The sequence below is a fragment of the Artemia sp. Qi Xiang Cuo genome, chromosome 1 (assembly GCF_049724085.1).
Source record: "Artemia sp. Qi Xiang Cuo chromosome 1, ASM4972408v1, whole genome shotgun sequence".
NCBI classification, from domain to species: Eukaryota; Metazoa; Arthropoda; class Branchiopoda; order Anostraca; family Artemiidae; genus Artemia; species Artemia sp. Qi Xiang Cuo.
Genome location: NC_142794.1, coordinates 17,789,928 through 17,808,992, shown reverse-complemented (window position 1 = coordinate 17,808,992; position 19,065 = coordinate 17,789,928). Strand labels below are relative to the sequence as shown.

Genomic DNA, 19,065 nt, shown 5'->3' with positions numbered 1-19,065 from the left:
GGCGCAAAACGGGTTAATCCGATAAAATACATTAAGAGCGTTTTAACGCAAGTTTAATTAACGCAAACTTGAGTTAATTAAGTAAATTACACTACTTTTGACTACGCTAAGGCGCGCGCTCCCTCGTTCCCCTATGGATCCGCCACTGCTTCTCCATACCTGAAAATCTTCAATTTTTCCTGGGAAGTTTGACAAGTGTGACAACGTCATTGCAATATATGTAAATAAAAATGATGTTGCTCACATAAATATTTTTTTCTCGAAATTAAGGCTCTTAACGACTTTTCTCAAACTTCTGACCTATCTAAATCGTTTTTTAGGTTACATGCGTGTATTTTTGAATACTTTTGGAGTGAACTTCCAAATTTGATGTCATTAATATAAAATAAAAGATCTAAAACCAAACTGGCCAGCCATGACAGAAAACAAAAATATAAATACGACAAACGGGTCTCTGGCCAGTAAATGAAAACGAAGAAAAAAAAACAAAAGGGAATATTTTGCCCGTATCTAACAAGGCGTCTTCACGAAGGTGGCTTCAAATTGTAGATATTAAGTAATTGTATATTATCTTTTTAGGTGATTAAGTTTTATATATATTTTTATTTTTAGTTTATATATATATATATATATATATATATATATATATATATATATATATATATATATATATATATATATATCTATATATATATATATATATATATATATATATATATATATATATATATATATATATATATATATATATATATATATATATATATATATATATATATATATATATATATATATATATATATATATATATATTTAGCATGTAGTATAAAAATATTGATGTAGAAGCAGCTGAAACTCTTCTAGAAGGAAAGCTGTTAAGCAATTTGGTTTACCTATGGGGGCCCCTTAATCCCCTTTATTAGTTAATACCTTTGTGGAGAATATTTAAATAGTTGCGTTAGATTCATATTTTTTAAAACATATTTTTTGGGGCCGGTATATGGATGACATAATTTTAGTATGGAATCATGAGAAGGAGGAATTGAAGTGATTTTTTTAACATCCTTATTTTTTGGGGGGGATTTCGTTTTTACTCTTCAATTAGAAGTGGATAGGAAACTTACTTTTCTTGATGTTCTTCTTTTAAAAAATGAAAATAGTCTGGATTTTGAAATTTGCAGAAAGCTGACAAATAACAATAGATTTTTTTCTTAGTTCCGGTCACGCTTGCCAAGTAAAAATTAGTTTGATCATTTCTTTAACTGACCGGATCTCTAGTATTTGCTCTCCAAAATTTTTTGAGGAGGAGTTGTCTTTTCTAAGGAAAATACTAATAAACAACATTGGTCGAAAGTGGTTAATTAACTAGACTTTTTCAAAAAGAAGAAAAAGGTTTCTAGAGATTTCTAAGGAAATCTTGGAGACAACTCGGGAGACGGATGCTTTTGTTCATTACCATGTGTATCCCGGCTAAGTGAAAAAACTTAAAAGAATTTTACAGAATAATGGTCTGAGGGTAGCTTTAAAGAGTAAAAATACTTTGAGTAGTTTTCTAAATTCTGGGAAGGATCTAACTTCATTGGGGCAACAAAATGGGGTTTATCAGATCCCAGGTACTTGTGGAAGCTCATATATGGGACGTACTAACCAGAGTTTGGAGATGAGATTATTACAGCATAAAAATTCTATTTCTTCGGCTTTATAGCAAGATTCTAAGTCTGAAGATTTTACTTCGGCCCTTTCAGAACATATTTTCAATTTTCCAGACCATTTTATTTTGTTTGAGAATGTCTCTTTGATTTCTAGGGATCGGGGTTTAAAGCATAATTTTCGTGAAACTCTTGAAATAAAGAAAATCTTATTCAAGAATATTGCTTTGAATAGGGATACAGGTGAACTTGGGCCGAACTCTATCTATGATAATTTATTAAAATCTGACAGAGTAAAGTTCAAATCACCCAATGTAGTTAACCCTTGTCCAAATGTTATATCATTAAACGCTAATGAACCGAATCCAAGAAGGTCAAAGAGGCTAGCTTCCGCCTTTGCTTTGAAAAGAATTGGATAATTAAACAATATGTAGGTTTATTTGATTTCGTATATAAACTTTTGTTTTAAATTGTTTAAGTTTAGTTTTACTACTGATGACGGTATATGTGACCGAAATATCTGGTGTTTTTTGTGAATTTCTATACACTGTCTATTAAAAAGGATTTTATCCCTATTTTGAACTTTTATATTAGTTTATTGTTTTTCTCTACGCTGAAGACGCCTTGTTAAATACGGGCGAAATATTCGTTTTTGTTTTTTTTCTTAGTTTTCACTTACTGGCCATAGACCCGTTCGTCGTATTTATATTTTTTGTGTTTTCTGTTAATATGAAAACAACACAATGTTAAAAACAAACGTTAAAAAGCCCCATAATTCTTTAATATTTCTGCAGGATAATTATTCAGTTGGTATGACAACCTTTGTCCTGTATAGTTAGCTGTTTAGTGTTAAATCTTATTTACAGTAATGTGAGTTTTATACGTTTGCCCTGATCTAGCACCCAATCCTCCATTTATAGCTAATATGTTTCACTTTTATATCATCCTTCCACAACCATCATCTTGTTAGTTGTGAATCGGAGAAATTTCTGCGCTACTCTGCGTTCGTTTGGAATTCTAAGAGATATGTGGTCCACATAATGTGGAGCAGTTTGTTTCTCAGTTTGAAGACGGCTGGTCTCGCATCAAGAGTTGCGGACAGTGTAAGAACCCCGAGGCTTTCGGGTATAGCTAAGACAAGGGTATTTGACTGCCTTGTACTACGTAAGAAACTTGATAATATTTGTCATTTTGTTTCACCATCAGTATAAAAAGAGAAAGTAATGTTGGAATAGCTTTATTCAAATGACGTTTTTGGTATGTCATACTTTACTTTGGTAATTTAAATACCTACACGATGTTTAAGTATAGTTTTCGGTAAATATCTACCAAATCATTTTGTTGACTTACGCATATTTTCTGCCCCCCCCCCTATATATGCCAATTCACGGTATGTATTTCTACATTAGGGGGTGGGGGTAAAGTTTAAACTTACCTCCCATTTACATCAGAAACATAATTTCCCCCCCCCTATTTTAGAAATATATACACTTAATTGGCATATATAGGGGGGGGGGGTGAAATCATTTCCGATAGAAATGGTTATTATATTCGTAATCAGCATAAAAAAAGGCATCGAGTGGTATATTCACTTTATGCGTAAGTCAATAATATGATTTGCTAGATATTTACCTAGTTTTCTATTTCAGGGGATATGGAAATGTTTGCATAAACCTTAAAATTTTTAGATATTTATCATAATATATATTTTTGATAAATTTTAAGTGTCACAGCTAGACTACTTCAATCATCCTTCTAGATAGTTCAAACTAAAAGTGATCGTTATTTTAATAAAATTATAGAACAGTGTTATTATCGTCAGCGAATGAAAATATCCTTAAATGTGAAGAGTGCTTCTGCTTCATTCTGTCCTCCTCCCTTCTTAAGTGCTAAGCCTAAAATTGTTTCTGTCACAGCAGTTTGATAGCGTGTTTGCTTAATTTTATACAAGATTTCGTTTCTGAACTAATTACAGTAATAACTAAAGAGCACTGCCAAAAGCTTTCAGATTCAAGACTCTTTCAAATTTTTTATTTGCTACTATGGCAATTATACCCTAGGCTACCCCTTCCCATTATTACCTAAGGTACTTACGTATTATACCGACCACACTGTTGTTCTTGATCTGTTCAAAACCGGTTTCTCTGTGTCCACTTGGAGATAATCAGCTTAGCCTGAGTGAGGAAAACAACTATGCAGGTATATTTTAATTAAATGTTTAGTGCATAGAGCTCGTTAGGTAAGGCTAAATATTTAATATAATGCGTTCAGGTTGACCTCCTTTCCATAATTCTCTGTTGCAGTTTCCATAATTTTGTTACTTAAGTATTATGTTTTCATCAGATTTTGGTATATTTCATTAGAATTAACCTAACTTGACTTCTTGGGTGTGGTCAGTATAATACCTACTTTGCCTGAATATAGAACTAGAACTTAAAGACAATTAGCTGATTTTGTAGGTGTGTGTGTTATTTTTGCGCTTGTTTTCTCATGAGCAATTGGTTGATAATACCGAACAATCATATACGTAGGAAGGTTTTACAGTACCCAGTGGCAATGTCATGTTTTTCACCCCTATCCTCCCTTAACAACTGCCTCGAGATGAAGAAAATAAATAAGGCACCATTCTATCGTGGCGGTTCCACAGAAAAAAAATATTTTGATAAAATAAACTTAGTACCATTAGACTCCATACTTTATGCTCTATTATGCGTATTAAATAAAAAAGAACAGGTTTTTTCAACTGAAAGTTGAAATGAGCAACATTAAAATTTAAAACGGACAGGAATTATTACGGATATGAAGGGGGTTACCTCCTCAACACCACGCTCTTTACGCTAAAGTTTCTTATTACTTTTGAAAAAATCTTCTTATTGTTCCAATTAAACCACCCTTGTGTTTCAGGAATCGTTATTAAAGAATTGGGACAAAATTCAAACTTTAGTGTAAAGAGCGAGGTGTTAAGGAGGAGGTAACCCCCTTCATATGCGTAATCATTTCTGTATGTTTTAAGTTTTAATGTTGCTCCTTGCTTTCAGTTGAAAAAAATTGTTTTTTTCATTTAATTTCTTATCGTTTTTTGAATAATCCCAAGAAATTTCGCCCAACCTCCACGATGAAATACCCTCCCCACGGATATATCCTCTAGACAATTCAATCCCGGGAAAAATTTACCCAGGACAATAACCACAATAACTCCACGCGTAAAATTTAGACGGAAAAGAGAAAGCAAGAGATGTAAAAAAATTTTTATGGAATTCTGGCAAACTCCCCCAATGTATAATTTTCTCTGACAAATTCGCCCCCTGGGAACTTCCCTCCCCATGGAAAGTTCCTTCGTGAAAAAAGGCAGCAGAAAATTCGTCTTCCCACCCTAAAATATATGCATGCTTCCCAATAGCAAATAGTATGCGTAAACAATGGGCTATTTGTATAACTTAAAAACCTTTTCCCCCGGGGCTATGTGGGGGTCATATTATATCCAAAGGTATAATTATTGGGTTTTTCAACTATTATGAACAAAATGGCTATCTCAAAATTTTATTCGGACGATTTTTGGGAAGAAATGGGGGGGGGCCTAGTTGCCCTCCAATCTTTTTGTTCACTTAAAAAGGGCACTAGAACTTCTACTTTCCTTTCAAATGAGCCTTCTCACGATATTATAGGACCACTGAGTCGATAAGATCAACTCTGAAAAAAAAAAAAATAGGTTTATTTAAGTGGCAACCCAGCAGATGCTGTTCCCAGGGAGAATTTTTACCCCATGCCTTTCCCAGAAGCTACGCCATTGCAAACAATGCCAATTTGAACTGAAAAATAAACAGCAAAATTAGCAAGCTTTCGTATATACCTTAGGGCTATTTTCAGGTATTAGGGTAGGGGCTGGGGCATAATTGCAATGGTAGCAAATTTCATATTTTAAAAGAGCGTCGAGTTGAGAATCAAATTGTATTGCTCTTTTGTAACAAATTTAACTAGCTCGGAAAAACAATCTTCAAATGGAGGTCTAATGTAGCCTAATATATCATTCACTTCATAATAACCTTTGGTAAACGGCCATAATAACCTTTTGGTAAAACGGCCATTCTTATACCAAATAATTCAGAAAGCTTCCAATTGAGTTTCAACAAATTGCAGTTCAAAGGAATTTAAAGAATTGTCTGTTCTACCCAACAGGTTAGTTCACGCTGAATCGTATCCTAACCTTCATTAGAATTTAGTTTGTGTTCATTAATAAATCGAACAGTTTCTTAATGAGCGCTGCAGTGTCAAATTCAACTTAGTAGAGAGTGAATTCTAGCAAAACACAAGCAAGAAAAAATCGCTATTTGAACTTGACACAGGAATGGCAACTGTTATTTCGATTAATTGTAATTGTAAGAGTTCATTACGAAAAATAGTTTACGGAAATCTAAAAAAAAAACAGCCCGAAACCCCCAGGAAAACGGGGTCGGACCGAAATAAAATTACTTATTGAGATTGATGGTAGAAAATTGTTCTCTGTCCCAGGAATCTGGTGAAATTCCTAAACATTTTTTACATAATAAGCAACTATCCAGTATTACTAACTGTACAGTATCGTAATTTGTACCTCGTAGTTTGTGGTATACCATTGTAGCTTTTAATTTATGGATTATCTCACTAATACAGAATATATGCTTCTGAGTCTAATTTTTTCCAACCGAATTTCCCTTTCTTAGTCAAAATGTAAAAAAGCGATTATGATCATCGCAACAGTCATAAGCGTTTTTTCGTAACTGAACTGGTCAGTTATACTGGTCATAACTGTAGAGGTATACCATTGTAGCTTTTAATTTATGAATTATCTCAATAATACAGAATATATACTTCTGAGTCTAATTTTTTTCCAACCGAATTTCCCTTTCTTAGTCAAAATGTAAAAAAGCGATTATGATCATCGCAACAGTCATAAGCGTTTTTTCGTAACTGAACTGGTCAGTTATACTGGTCATAACTGTAGAGGTATACCATTGTAGCTTTTAATTTATGGATTATCTCACTAATACAGAATATATGCTTCTGAGTCTAATTTTTTCCAACCGAATTTCCCTTTCTTAGTCAAAATGTAAAAAAGCGATTATGATCATCGCAACAGTCATAAGCGTTTTTTCGTAACTGAACTGGTCAGTTATACTGGTCATAACTGTAGAGGTATACCATTGTAGCTTTTAATTTATGAATTATCTCAATAATACAGAATATATACTTCTGAGTCTAATTTTTTCCAACCGAATTTCCCTTTCTTAGTCAAAATGTAAAAAAGCGATTATGATCATCGCAACAGTCATAAGCGTTGTTTCGTAACTGAACTGGTCAGTTATACTGGTCATAACTGTAGAGGTATACCATTGTAGCTTTTAATTTATGGATTATCTCACTAATACAGAATATATGCTTCTGAGTCTAATTTTTTCCAACCGAATTTCCCTTTCTTAGTCAAAATGTAAAAAAGCGATTATGATCATCGCAACAGTCATAAGCGTTTTTTCGTAACTGAACTGGTCAGTTATACTGGCAATAACTGTAGAGGTATACCATTGTAGCTTTTAATTTATGGATTATCTCACTAATACAGAATATATGCTTCCGAGACTAATTTTTTCCAACCGAATTTCCCTTTCTTAGTCAAAATGTAAAAAAGCGATTATGATCATCGCAACAGTCATAAGCGTTTTTTCGTAACTGAACTGGTCAGTTATACTGGCCATAACTGTAGAGGTATACCATTGTAGCTTTTAATTTATGAATTATCTCAGTAATACAGAATATATACTTCTGAGTCTAATTTTTTCCAACCGAATTTCCCTTTCTTAGTCAAAATGTAAAAAAGCGATTATGATCATCGCAACAGTCATAAGCGTTTTTTCGTAACTGAACTGGTCAGTTATACTGGCCATAACTGTAGAGGTATACCATTGTAGCTTTTAATTTACGGATTATCTCACTAATACAGAATATATGCTTCTGAGTCTAATTTTTTCCAACCGAATTTCCCTTTCTTAGTCAAAATGTAAAAAAGCGATTATGATCATCGCAACAGTCATAAGCGTTTTTTCGTAACTGAATGGTCAGTTATACTGGCCATAACTGTAGAGGTATACCATTGTAGCTTTTAATTTATGGATTATCTCATTAATACAGAATATGTGCTTCTGAGTCTAATTTTTTCCAACCGAATTTCCCTTTCTTAGTCAAAATGTAAAAAAGCGATTATGATCATCGCAACAGTCATAAGCGTTTTTTCGTAACTGAACTGGTCAGTTATACTGGCCATAACTGTAGAGGTATACCATTGTAGCTTTTAATTTATGGATTATCTCACTAATACAGAATATATACTTCTGAGTCTAATTTTTTCCAACCGAATTTCCCTTTCTTAGTCAAAATGTAAAAAAGCGATTATGATCATCGCAACAGTCATAAGCGTTTTTTCGTAACTGAACTGGTCAGTTATACTGGCCATAACTGTAGAGGTATACCATTGTAGCTTTTAATTTACGGATTATCTCACTAATACAGAATATATGCTTCTGAGTCTAATTTTTTCCAACCGAATTTCCCTTTCTTAGTCAAAATGTAAAAAAGCGATTATGATCATCGCAACAGTCATAAGCGTTTTTTCGTAACTGAATGGTCAGTTATACTGGCCATAACTGTAGAGGTATACCATTGTAGCTTTTAATTTATGGATTATCTCATTAATACAGAATATGTTCTTCTGAGTCTAATTTTTTCCAACCGAATTTCCCTTTCTTAGTCAAAATGTAAAAAAGCGATTATGATCATCGCAACAGTCATAAGCGTTTTTTCGTAACTGAACTGGTCAGTTATACTGGCCATAACTGTAGAGGTATACCATTGTAGCTTTTAATTTACGGATTATCTCACTAATACAGAATATATGCTTCTGAGTCTAATTTTTTCCAACCGAATTTCCCTTTCTTAGTCAAAATGTAAAAAAGCGATTATGATCATCGCAACAGTCATAAGCGTTTTTTCGTAACTGAATGGTCAGTTATACTGGCCATAACTGTAGAGGTATACCATTGTAGCTTTTAATTTATGGATTATCTCACTAATACAGAATATATACTTCTGAGTCTAATTTTTTCCAACCGAATTTCCCTTTCTTAGTCAAAATGTAAAAAAACGATTATGATCATCGCAAAAGTCATAAGCGTTTTTTCGTAACTGAACTGGTCAGTTATACTGGCCATAACTGTAGAGGTATACCATTGTAGCTTTTAATTTACGGATTATGTCACTAATACAGAATATATGCTTCTGAGTCTAATTTTTTCCAACCGAATTTCCCTTTCTTAGTCAAAATGTAAAAAAGCGATTATGATCATCGCAACAGTCATAAGCGTTTTTTCGTAACTGAATGGTCAATTATACTGGCCATAACTGTAGAGGTATACCATTGTAGCTTTTAATTTATGGATTATCTCATTAATACAGAATATGTTCTTCTGAGTCTAATTTTTCCAACCGAATTTCCCTTTCTTAGTCAAAATGTAAAAAAGCGATTATGATCATCGCAACAGTCATAAGCGTTTTTTCGTAACTGAACTGGTCAGTTATACTGGCCATAACTGTAGAGGTATACCATTGTAGCTTTTAATTTATGGATTATCTCACTAGTACAGAATATATGCTTCCGAGTCTAATTTTTTCCAACCGAATTTCCCTTTCTTAGTCAAAATGTAAAAAAGCGATTATGATCATCGCAACAGTCATAAGCGTTTTTTCGTAACTGAACTGGCCAGTTATACTGGTCATAACTGTAGAGGTATACCATTGTAGCTTTTAATTTATGAATTATCTCAATAATACAGAATATATACTTCTGAGTCTAATTTTTTCCAACCGAATTTCCCTTTCTTAGTCAAAATGTAAAAAAGCGATTATGATCATCGCAACAGTCATAAGCGTTTTTTCGTAACTGAACTGGTCAGTTATACTGGTCATAACTGTAGAGGTATACCATTGTAGCTTTTAATTTATGGATTATCTCACTAATACAGAATATATGCTTCTGAGTCTAATTTTTTCCAACCGAATTTCCCTTTCTTAGTCAAAATGTAAAAAAGCGATTATGATCATCGCAACAGTAATAAGCGTTTTTTCGTAACTGAACTGGTCAGTTATACTGGCCATAACTGTAGAGGTATACCATTGTAGCTTTTAATTTATGGATTATCTCACTAATACAGAATATATGCTTCCGAGTCTAATTTTTTCCAACCGAATTTCCCTTTCTTAGTCAAAATGTAAAAAAGCGATTATGATCATCGCAACAGTCACAAGCGTTTTTTCGTAACTGAACTGGTCAGTTATACTGGTCATAACTGTAGAGGTATACCATTGTAGCTTTTAATTTATGGATTATCTCACTAATACAGAATATATGCTTCTGAGTCTAATTTTTTCCAACCGAATTTCCCTTTCTTAGTCAAAATGTAAAAAAGCGATTATGATCATTGCAACAGTCATAAGCGTTTTTTCGTAACTGAACTGGTAAGTTATACTGGTCATAACTGTAGAGGTATACCATTGTAGCTTTTAATTTATGAATTATCTCAATAATACAGAATATATACTTCTGAGTCTAATGTTTTCCAACCGAATTTCCCTTTCTTAGTCAAAATGTAAAAAAGCGATTATGATCATCGCAACAGTCATAAGCGTTTTTTCGTAACTGAACTGGTCAGTTATACTGGTCATAACTGTAGTGGTATACCATTGTAGCTTTTAATTTATGGATTGTCTCACTAATACAGAATATATGCTTCTGAGTCTAATTTTTTCCAACCGAATTTCCCTTTCTTAGTCAAAATGTAAAAAAGCGATTATGATCATCGCAACAGTCATAAGCGTTTTTTCGTAACTGAACTGGTCAGTTATACTGGTCATAACTGTAGTGGTATACCATTGTAGCTTTTAATTTATGAATTATCTCAATAATACAGAATATATACTTCTGAGTCAAATTTTTTCCAACCGAATTTCCCTTTCTTAGTCAAAATGTAAAAAAGCGATTATGATCATCGCAACAGTCATAAGCGTTTTTTCGTAACTGAACTGGTCAGTTATACTGGTCATAACTGTAGTGGTATACCATTGTAGCTTTTAATTTATGGATTATCTCACTAATACAGAATATATGCTTCTGAGTTTAATTTTTTCCAACCGAATTTCCCTTTCTTAGTCAAAATGTAAAAAAGCGATTATGATCATCGCAACAGTCATAAACGTTTTTTCGTAACTGAACTGGTCAGTTATACTGGTCATAACTGTAGTGGTATACCATTGTAGCTTTTAATTTATGAATTATCTCAATAATACAGAATATATACTTCTGAGTCTAATTTTTTCCAACCGAATTTCCCTTTTTTAGTCAAAATGTAAAAAAGCGATTATGATCATCACAACAGTCATAAGCGTTTTTTCGTAACTGAACTGGTCAGTTATACTGGTCATAACTAGTGGTATACCATTGTAGCTTTTAATTTATGAATTATCTCAATAATACAGAATATATACTTCTGAGTCTAATTTTTTCCAACCGAATTTCCCTTTCTTAGTCAAAATGTAAAAAAGCGATTATGATCATTGCAACAGTCATAAGCGTTTTTTCGTAACTGAACTGGTCAGTTATAGTGGTCATAACTGTAGTGGTATACCATTGTAGCTTTTAATTTATGGATTATCTCACTAATACAGAATATATGCTTCTGAATCTAATTTTTTCCAACCGAATTTCCCTTTCTTAGTCAAAATGTAAAAAAGCGATTATGATCATCGCAACAGTCATAAGCGTTTTTTCGTAACTGAACTGGTCAGTTATACTGGTCATAACTAGTGGTATACCATTGTAGCTTTTAATTTATGAATTATCTCAATAATACAGAATATATACTTCTGAGTCTAATTTTTTCCAACCGAATTTCCCTTTCTTAGTCAAAATGTAAAAAAGCGATTATGATCATCGCAACAGTCATAAGCGTTTTTTCGTAACTGAACTGGTCAGTTATACTGGTCATAACTGACCAGGTCAATTTTAGATCTTTTATTCAAAGAGGAGATTGGGGACACATTTTCACCCGAAATATTTTAAATGTGTAAAGTAACCTATATTTTCTAGTTTCTGCAAACATACATGGTACTTTTCTAAAAGTAAACCTGTGTCCCACTTTTGTAGGCTCCCTCAACCACCCTCTGTAGAAACATTTGTGAGCTTATTGACTTTGTTGAAACTGTTTATGGTAGTAAAAAGCAAGCATCAAAAAATATCTAGTTCATGCCTTAGAACAGCCATTTTTTGTATCTCTATTAAATGACATTAGGAGACTGTAGTATGTGATATCAATATAATTTTTTTGTAGAGTGAAATAAATCAAATTTCAACTTTGTAAGTTTCTAGAACTCACCTACTTTCATAGAAACTTCAGAGCCCGTACATCGAGAAATATTAGTATGTAAAATAGGTCTTCTAAACTGTTACTTAACCAGAGTACCAACGAATATACCTACCCATGCTCATCTCCTATTGTTGGGTACAATGGCAGATCTAGAGCAAACATCTTGGGGTGGGGGGCAAACGTGACAAGAGCGCTAATAATTTAAAAGTTTATTTAAAAAAGGTTAAAAAAGAGAAACAACGAGGGCACCAGAAAAATCTTCAGGGGAGGGCCCCCTGGATCTACCCCTGGTTAGGAGAATATAAAAATTCCGAAATTTGAAAAAGATGTGCCAGGAAATTCCGGAACATTTAGAACTTTGGAAGGGGAGCCACCCTCCCACTGTGTACGTTCCTATTTAAATGTAAATACTTTAAAAAATTTCCGGCGCCATCCCTGCAAATAAGTGAACTGAAAATATTTTAATATCTAAAAAGAACACAACTTAGTATGGTATTAAGAATTGGTGAAAAAAAAACCGTTTCTATCCAGAATAAATTTTTATACATCATTAGAAGAAAAGCTATTTGCAGCTATATATTGTTAAAGCTACTTTGTGCTTTTTGGAATTTTTGACATGTTTAGGCTCGTTGTCATAGGTGTTTTTTTTTTCTTTATGAACATTGCCCATTGCTTAGATATAGTATTGGTTATTGGGAAGTATACAGACGTTTTCAGAAGGGATTTTTTCTAATGGGGGGTCAGGGGGAGGGTATTATGTGTGAGGATGTTTTCATGGGAGAAGGGACATTTCTATGAAGGGGGTGCCGGATTGTCAACCATTATTTAAAAAACGATCAGAAATTAGATTTAAAAACAAATAGTTTTTTCAACTGAAAGAAAGAAGCAACATTAAAATTTAAAACGAACAGAAATTATTACTTATATGAGGGGTTTTGCCCCCTAGTCAATACCTCGCTCTTTCCTATAATTTTTTTTAGTACTTTCAAAAGAGCTATCTATCCTAATTAAACGGCCTTTGTGATTCAGGGTTCTTTCTTAAGGAATTGGAACAAAATTCGAACTTAAGTGTAAAGAGCGAGGTATTGACTAGGGGGCAAACCCCCTCACATACGTACTGATTTGTGTTCTTTTTAAGTTTTAATATTGCTCCTTACTTTCAGTTGAAAAAATTTGTTTTTTTTAAATTTAATCCACTCGTAGAGACAGAAGTCCGTTGGCTTAGCACAGGTAGGATTTTGCAACATTTTCAAGAGTTACTTCCTGCTTTGGTGGAATTTTGGAAAAAAAAATGTGGTGAATTATTCCTTGAGATAGAAGATCGGGTTTGGCTGTGACATTTTGCTTTTCCTTTTGACATAACCGAACATCTAAATAGACTAAATTGCAGCTTCAAGGCTAAGATAAAGATATTGGTGGAACCATTTCGTATGTGGTCTCATTAAAAAAAAAAACCGTTGGGGGAAAAGTCTTGCTCACGGTGAATATACATATTGTGCTTGTTTGAAGAAAGACCCTTGACAAATAAGGGTCTTCAAAGCCTCCTTATAAAACAAAGAACATGTTGCAATTTTTTCAGATTTGCCAACACAGCAGTTTAGATGGGATTGATCGATTTTCAAAGTGACTTTTCCTTAAAATCACTCACTTCAAGCAATGAAAATATTTGACCCTCTGATTTCCAAGCAAAAATATCCAATTTCGGTTGAGGTTGATTTAAATGTGAATACAATGTTCAGCTTAAAATATCTATGAAAAATTTTAGGGTGTTTTCCGACGGCGGAAACACAATTGTTAGCTAACATAAACAAATTCTCCAACAATTTTCTCTAGCAAGTATTCAGTTTGTTAAAGATATTCTCTAACAATGTTAGCTAACAGTTTTTAGTTGGACGGCGGAAAGACTATGGTTGGGAAAATTATTAACTAACAGTTTTTTGTTTGGACGACGGAAAAAACATTTTATTTTCCAGTATTTAATATCTTAAAAACAAGTACAGGAACCGGTTGTTTTACAAACATTCCTTCACACTCAACTATGGTTTTCTGATTCAAATATTTTGTTTATTTGCTAACATAGATTTCAAATGTATATTTGAAGGTATGAGCTTTAAGGTCATTCAGTCGCTTCAAACTACTAAAATACTTAAATGAAGCTTTTCACTTCGTCAATTTCCTCGTTTTTTCGTCAATTCCTTCGTCAATTTCCACATTAATTTTCATCTCCTTTTATCAAAGATGGCAATCATCATTTGCAAACAAAAATCAATTTTACTAGAACATTAAATCCAAACCTACACTAATAATCAGCCTATTACCCTTTTTTCTTATTAGCCAAGTATTATCACTATTTAGCTACTGAGCGATCAACCCGAAACACTTAGATATCTAGCCATGAATTAAGTGAGTTACTTGTTTAATTAAATTTTGCTGCCTTTTATTGGATATTTGGCTATGTTTTGTTGCGACCCATTTGAAAGAAAAAAGAGTTCAAATTATGTTGATTCATGGGATTTTTACGGGGAGAAAGGTCACGTATTAAAAAAAATGTTTCTTAACTTAGTTCTCCCTTGGCTCACTGTCAACCAAAGGTTTTCGCTGAACCAAATTTGTTTATAATTGTGCTTTATATTAACAATTATTACCATTACCATAAGTAATACTAAGAGTGGCTGATTTCTACGGCTATACCCCCTTCCCAGTTCATACGATTTTTTTTTCAGAATATTTTAGTTTCAGTTAGCTACATGGAGATAATTGCATAATGCTCAATCCTTTTTACTATCCTGGCAATGGAATAAACAGAATCGTTTATTTTAGGTGTGGTCACTTCCAATCTCAGTCTTTCAAAATATTTTTTTTATATATTTGTTTATATCTGGTTTGATAATGGGATTAGTAATCCATTTAATCCAAGTAGTCTAGTAATCCGTGAGTAAATTTAATTTTTAAATTTACTAGTAAATTTAAAATTTAATATGTTCTGCAGTTAGGAACGCGACATTTGTCCTTATTGAGTTTTTGAAATTTTAAGTGGTTGATATATATATCCTAGAAATTAAGTTTGACTAGAATATTAAGCTGTGACGAGGCTTCCCATTCCGAAAGGATTTACTTTCTCTTCCTAGTAAGTTTGCTTAGACAGTGTTCTACAAACTAAGCACGTTAGCAGGAATTTATTTCTTAGGAGGCAACATTTCAAGAAGAGATTCAAAAAATCGTAAGACAAGATAATTGCAAGAAAAAATAGTATATCTATGAAGTATTTGGAAGAAATTTGTGTTGTTTGGATATTTTATTCTTTAATTGCCCCTACTACTGACGAATCTGGTGAAGTGATAGTCCAACTCACACAAAGTTTTAATTGAGAAAAATAGTTCTGACAATTTTTGTACCTTCTCGAAACCAAGTTATATGGTTATTAAGAATTCATTATTAAACCCACCCCCACGGGGTATATTTGCAGAAAGGTAAAGAAGAATCCAGCCATGGCCAGAAGCCAAATGGCTTTGGAACACATTTTTACGTACATTTAACATACGTATAATTTACATGTATACACACGTATACTTTATATACATATATTACATCCATACGCGACCCAGCACTATTCAGTTACATATTGATTGTTTTCTGACTCATTTATATTTCATAACAAAAAAGCAACTTTGGGCGTACTTATAAACTCCAAATATAGAGAAGATAGAAAAATACCTAAAAAGAACCTAAAAAGATGTGGCATTAGCCTTTTTTCAGGCTAATAGCCTTGTCACTGTTAATACTAACAACTTGTCGTAGCTTCAAACCACCCGAGGACAGCGTATCTGCACATGCAACTCCTTCCTCATTCTGTTCAAAGCTTTACTGTTCACTTCCTCCTGGGCGAAGTTACATTTTTTCTTCTAAATCACTTCTTCTGGCACTTTCTTACCCATTCAAAGACAGACAGTTTTTGTTTAGACCCATATGGATCAAACAGTTCGTGGTAACGAACTGTAAGTAAGGAGCGACCCGGCTCAATGGTAACCAAAACTGTAAAAAACGGAATTTTGATACCAATAGATACATCAAAAGAATCAAATTTTAATTCTGATTTCAAAAAAATAAGTTTCATCGAGTTTAATTTCACTCATCAAAAGTTACGCGCCTGAGAAAATTTGGCTGATTTTCGAAAAAAGGGGGAAAAACCCCCTAAAAAATGTAGAACCTTAATGAAATTCACACCATCATATTCAGCGTATCAGATAACCCTACTGCAGAGGTTTCAAGCTCCTTTCTATAAAAATGTGGAATTTTGCATTTTTTGCCAGAAGAAAGATCACGGGTGCGTTTTTATTTGGTTTTTTTTTTTCCCCAGGGGTAATCGTATTGACCCAGTGGTCCTAGAATATCGTAAGAGGGCTCATTGGAACGGAAATTAAAAGTTCTAGTGCCCTTTTTAAGTGAACAAAAAAAAATTGGAGGGCAACTAGGCCCCCTCCCACGCTAATTTTTTTCTCAAAGTCACCCAATTAAAATTTTGAGATAGCCGTTGTGTTTAGTATAATCGAAAATCTAATAAATATGTCTTTTACGATGACTTAATCCCCCACAGTTCCCAGGGGAAGGGCTGCAAGTTATGAACTTTGCCCATTGCTTACATATTCTATTGGTTATTGGGAAGTATACAGACATTTTCAGGAAGAATTTTTTTCTGAAGGGGGGGAGGGGGGCTGGAGGAGGGGGTTACTTGGGAGAATCTTTCCGTGGAGGATGTTTCTTTGGGGTAAGGGACACTTCTATGAAGGGGGCGCCTGATTTCCAAGCATTATTTAAAAAACGATCAGAAATTAAATTAAAAAAAACAAGTACTTTCAACTGAAAGTAAGAATCAACATTAGAACTTAAAATGAACAGAAATTATTACGTATATGCGGGTTGTCTCCCCCAATTCAATGCCTCGCTATTTACGCTACAGTTTTTTTTTTTTTTAGTGCTTTAAAAAGAGCTATATATTATAATTAAACGGCCTTTTTGATTGTGGGGTTTGTTAATTAAATTTTTTGTAAAATTTTAACGTAAAGAGCGTGGTATTTAATAAGGGAGAACCCCATCATATACGTAATAACATATACGTAATAAAAAAAAAAACAATAAAAAAAAAAACAAGCGATACGGCTCAATAGTTATCGAAACTTTTAAAAACGGAACTTTGATGTCAATAAATGTATAAAAAGAATGGGCTTATAATGCTGATTCTAAATAAATGAATTTCATTAAGTTTAGTATTACTCATCAAAGGCTACGAGCCTCAGAAAACTCACCTGATTTTTTAAAGTGGGGGAAAACATCCCCTAAAAGTGAAAAATTTTTAATGAAAATCACACCGTCAGATTCAGCGTATCAGAAAACCCTATAACATAGGTTTCAAGCTCATATCTGCAAAAATCTGCAACTGTATTTTTTGCCAGAAGAAAAATATACGAATATAGAAGTTCGTTACGTAAGTTAATTTGTAAATTACGTCAGAACCAAATTTAGAGACAGCCATTTAGCAAAAGAAAAGTAAAATTTTTATGCAAATTTCGTTACTTATTCAATGACGGCGAGCCAAAATAAAAGCTGCATTAACAAAAAAACGATCAGAAATTAAATAAAAAAAAAAGTTTTTTAAACTGAAAGTAAGGAGCGACATTAAAACTTAAAACGAACAGAAATTATTCCGTATATGAAAGGGGCTGTCCCCTCCTCAACGCCTCGCTCTTTACGCTAAAATTTGACTCTGTCTCACAACTTTATTTTTTAAAACAATAAAAAACTTTAGCGTAAAGAGCGAGGCGTTGAGGAGGGGACAGCCCCTTTCATATACGGAATAATTTCTGTTTGTTTTAAGTTTTAATGTCGCTCCTTACTTTCAGTTTAAAAAACTTTTTTTTTTTTTATTTAATAGCCAAAAAGAACGAGTTTTGGTAACCTATCCTCTTTCATCCGTAATACACGATTCAACCATCTTATCCTTACGCTCATCGTTGCCATATAAATTAGGATCTAGCCACATTTTTGGTAAGGCTTATTAGCTAGTGTACGGCTATTCAATCAAGTGTCTGAAATTATACACAGACAATTCCCCTTGGAAACTCTTACCAAGACTTTCTCATCCTATGAAGCGCCCGTGTTTCAGTCATATTTGACACTTGTATTTATTGTGGCTTCCATTATTCTAATCTTAGTTTGCACACATCTCTTCCCATTAAACAGTTCGTGGTAACGAACTGTGAGGAACGACACGGCTAAATGGTAATCGAAATTCTAGACAACGAGATTTTGATACCAATAGATATATTAAAAGAACTAGACTTTAACACTGATTTCAAATATATAAGTTTCATCAAGTTTAGTCCTACCCATCAAAAGTTACGCGTCTGAGAAAATTTGGCTGATTTTTGAAAAAGGAGGAAAGACCCCCTAAAAGTTATAGAACCTTAATGAAAATCACACCATCATATTCAGCGTACCAGAGAACCCTACTGTAGAGGTTTCAAGCTTCTATCTACAAAAGGGTGGAATTTTGCATTTTTTACCAGAAGAAAGATCATGGATGAGTGTTTTTTTTTTTCAGGAGTGATCGTATCGAGCCAGTGGTCCTAGAATATCTCGGGAGGGCTCTATCGAACGGAAATTAAAAGTTCTAGTGCCCTTTTTAAGTGACCAAAAAAATGGAGGGCAACTAGGCCCCCTCCACGCTCGTTTTTTCCCAAAGTCACCCGGTCAAAATTTTGAGATAACCATTTTGTTCAGCGTGGTCGAAAATATGATAACTATGTCTTTTAGGATGGCTTTATTCCCCGAAGTCCTCGGGGGCAGGGCTGAAAGTTATGAACTTTACCCAATGATAACCTATAGTATTGGTCATTGGGAAGTATACAGACGTTTTCAGGGGGAATTTTTTCTGGTAGTGGGGAGAGAGTGGGTCGAGGTTTATGTGGCAAACT

At 33.4% G+C, this 19,065-nt stretch overlaps 1 protein-coding gene across 3 annotated transcripts in view; it reads left to right on the top strand.

Moving 5' to 3' along the window:
• Positions 1–2,728: 2,728 nt before the first annotated feature.
• Positions 2,729–19,065, top strand: part of alpha-Man-IIb (alpha-Mannosidase class II b) — a 147,954-nt gene continuing 131,617 nt past the window's right edge. Inside the window, exon 1 of one of the 3 annotated variants that reach the window (XM_089091697.1) lies at positions 2,729–2,813. The gene's annotated coding sequence lies outside the window, so the exon portion shown is untranslated. Of the gene's footprint in view, positions 2,927–19,065 lie in introns of all 3 variants that reach the window. The other 2 variants (XM_089091627.1, XM_089091798.1) reach the window with 2 other exon arrangements.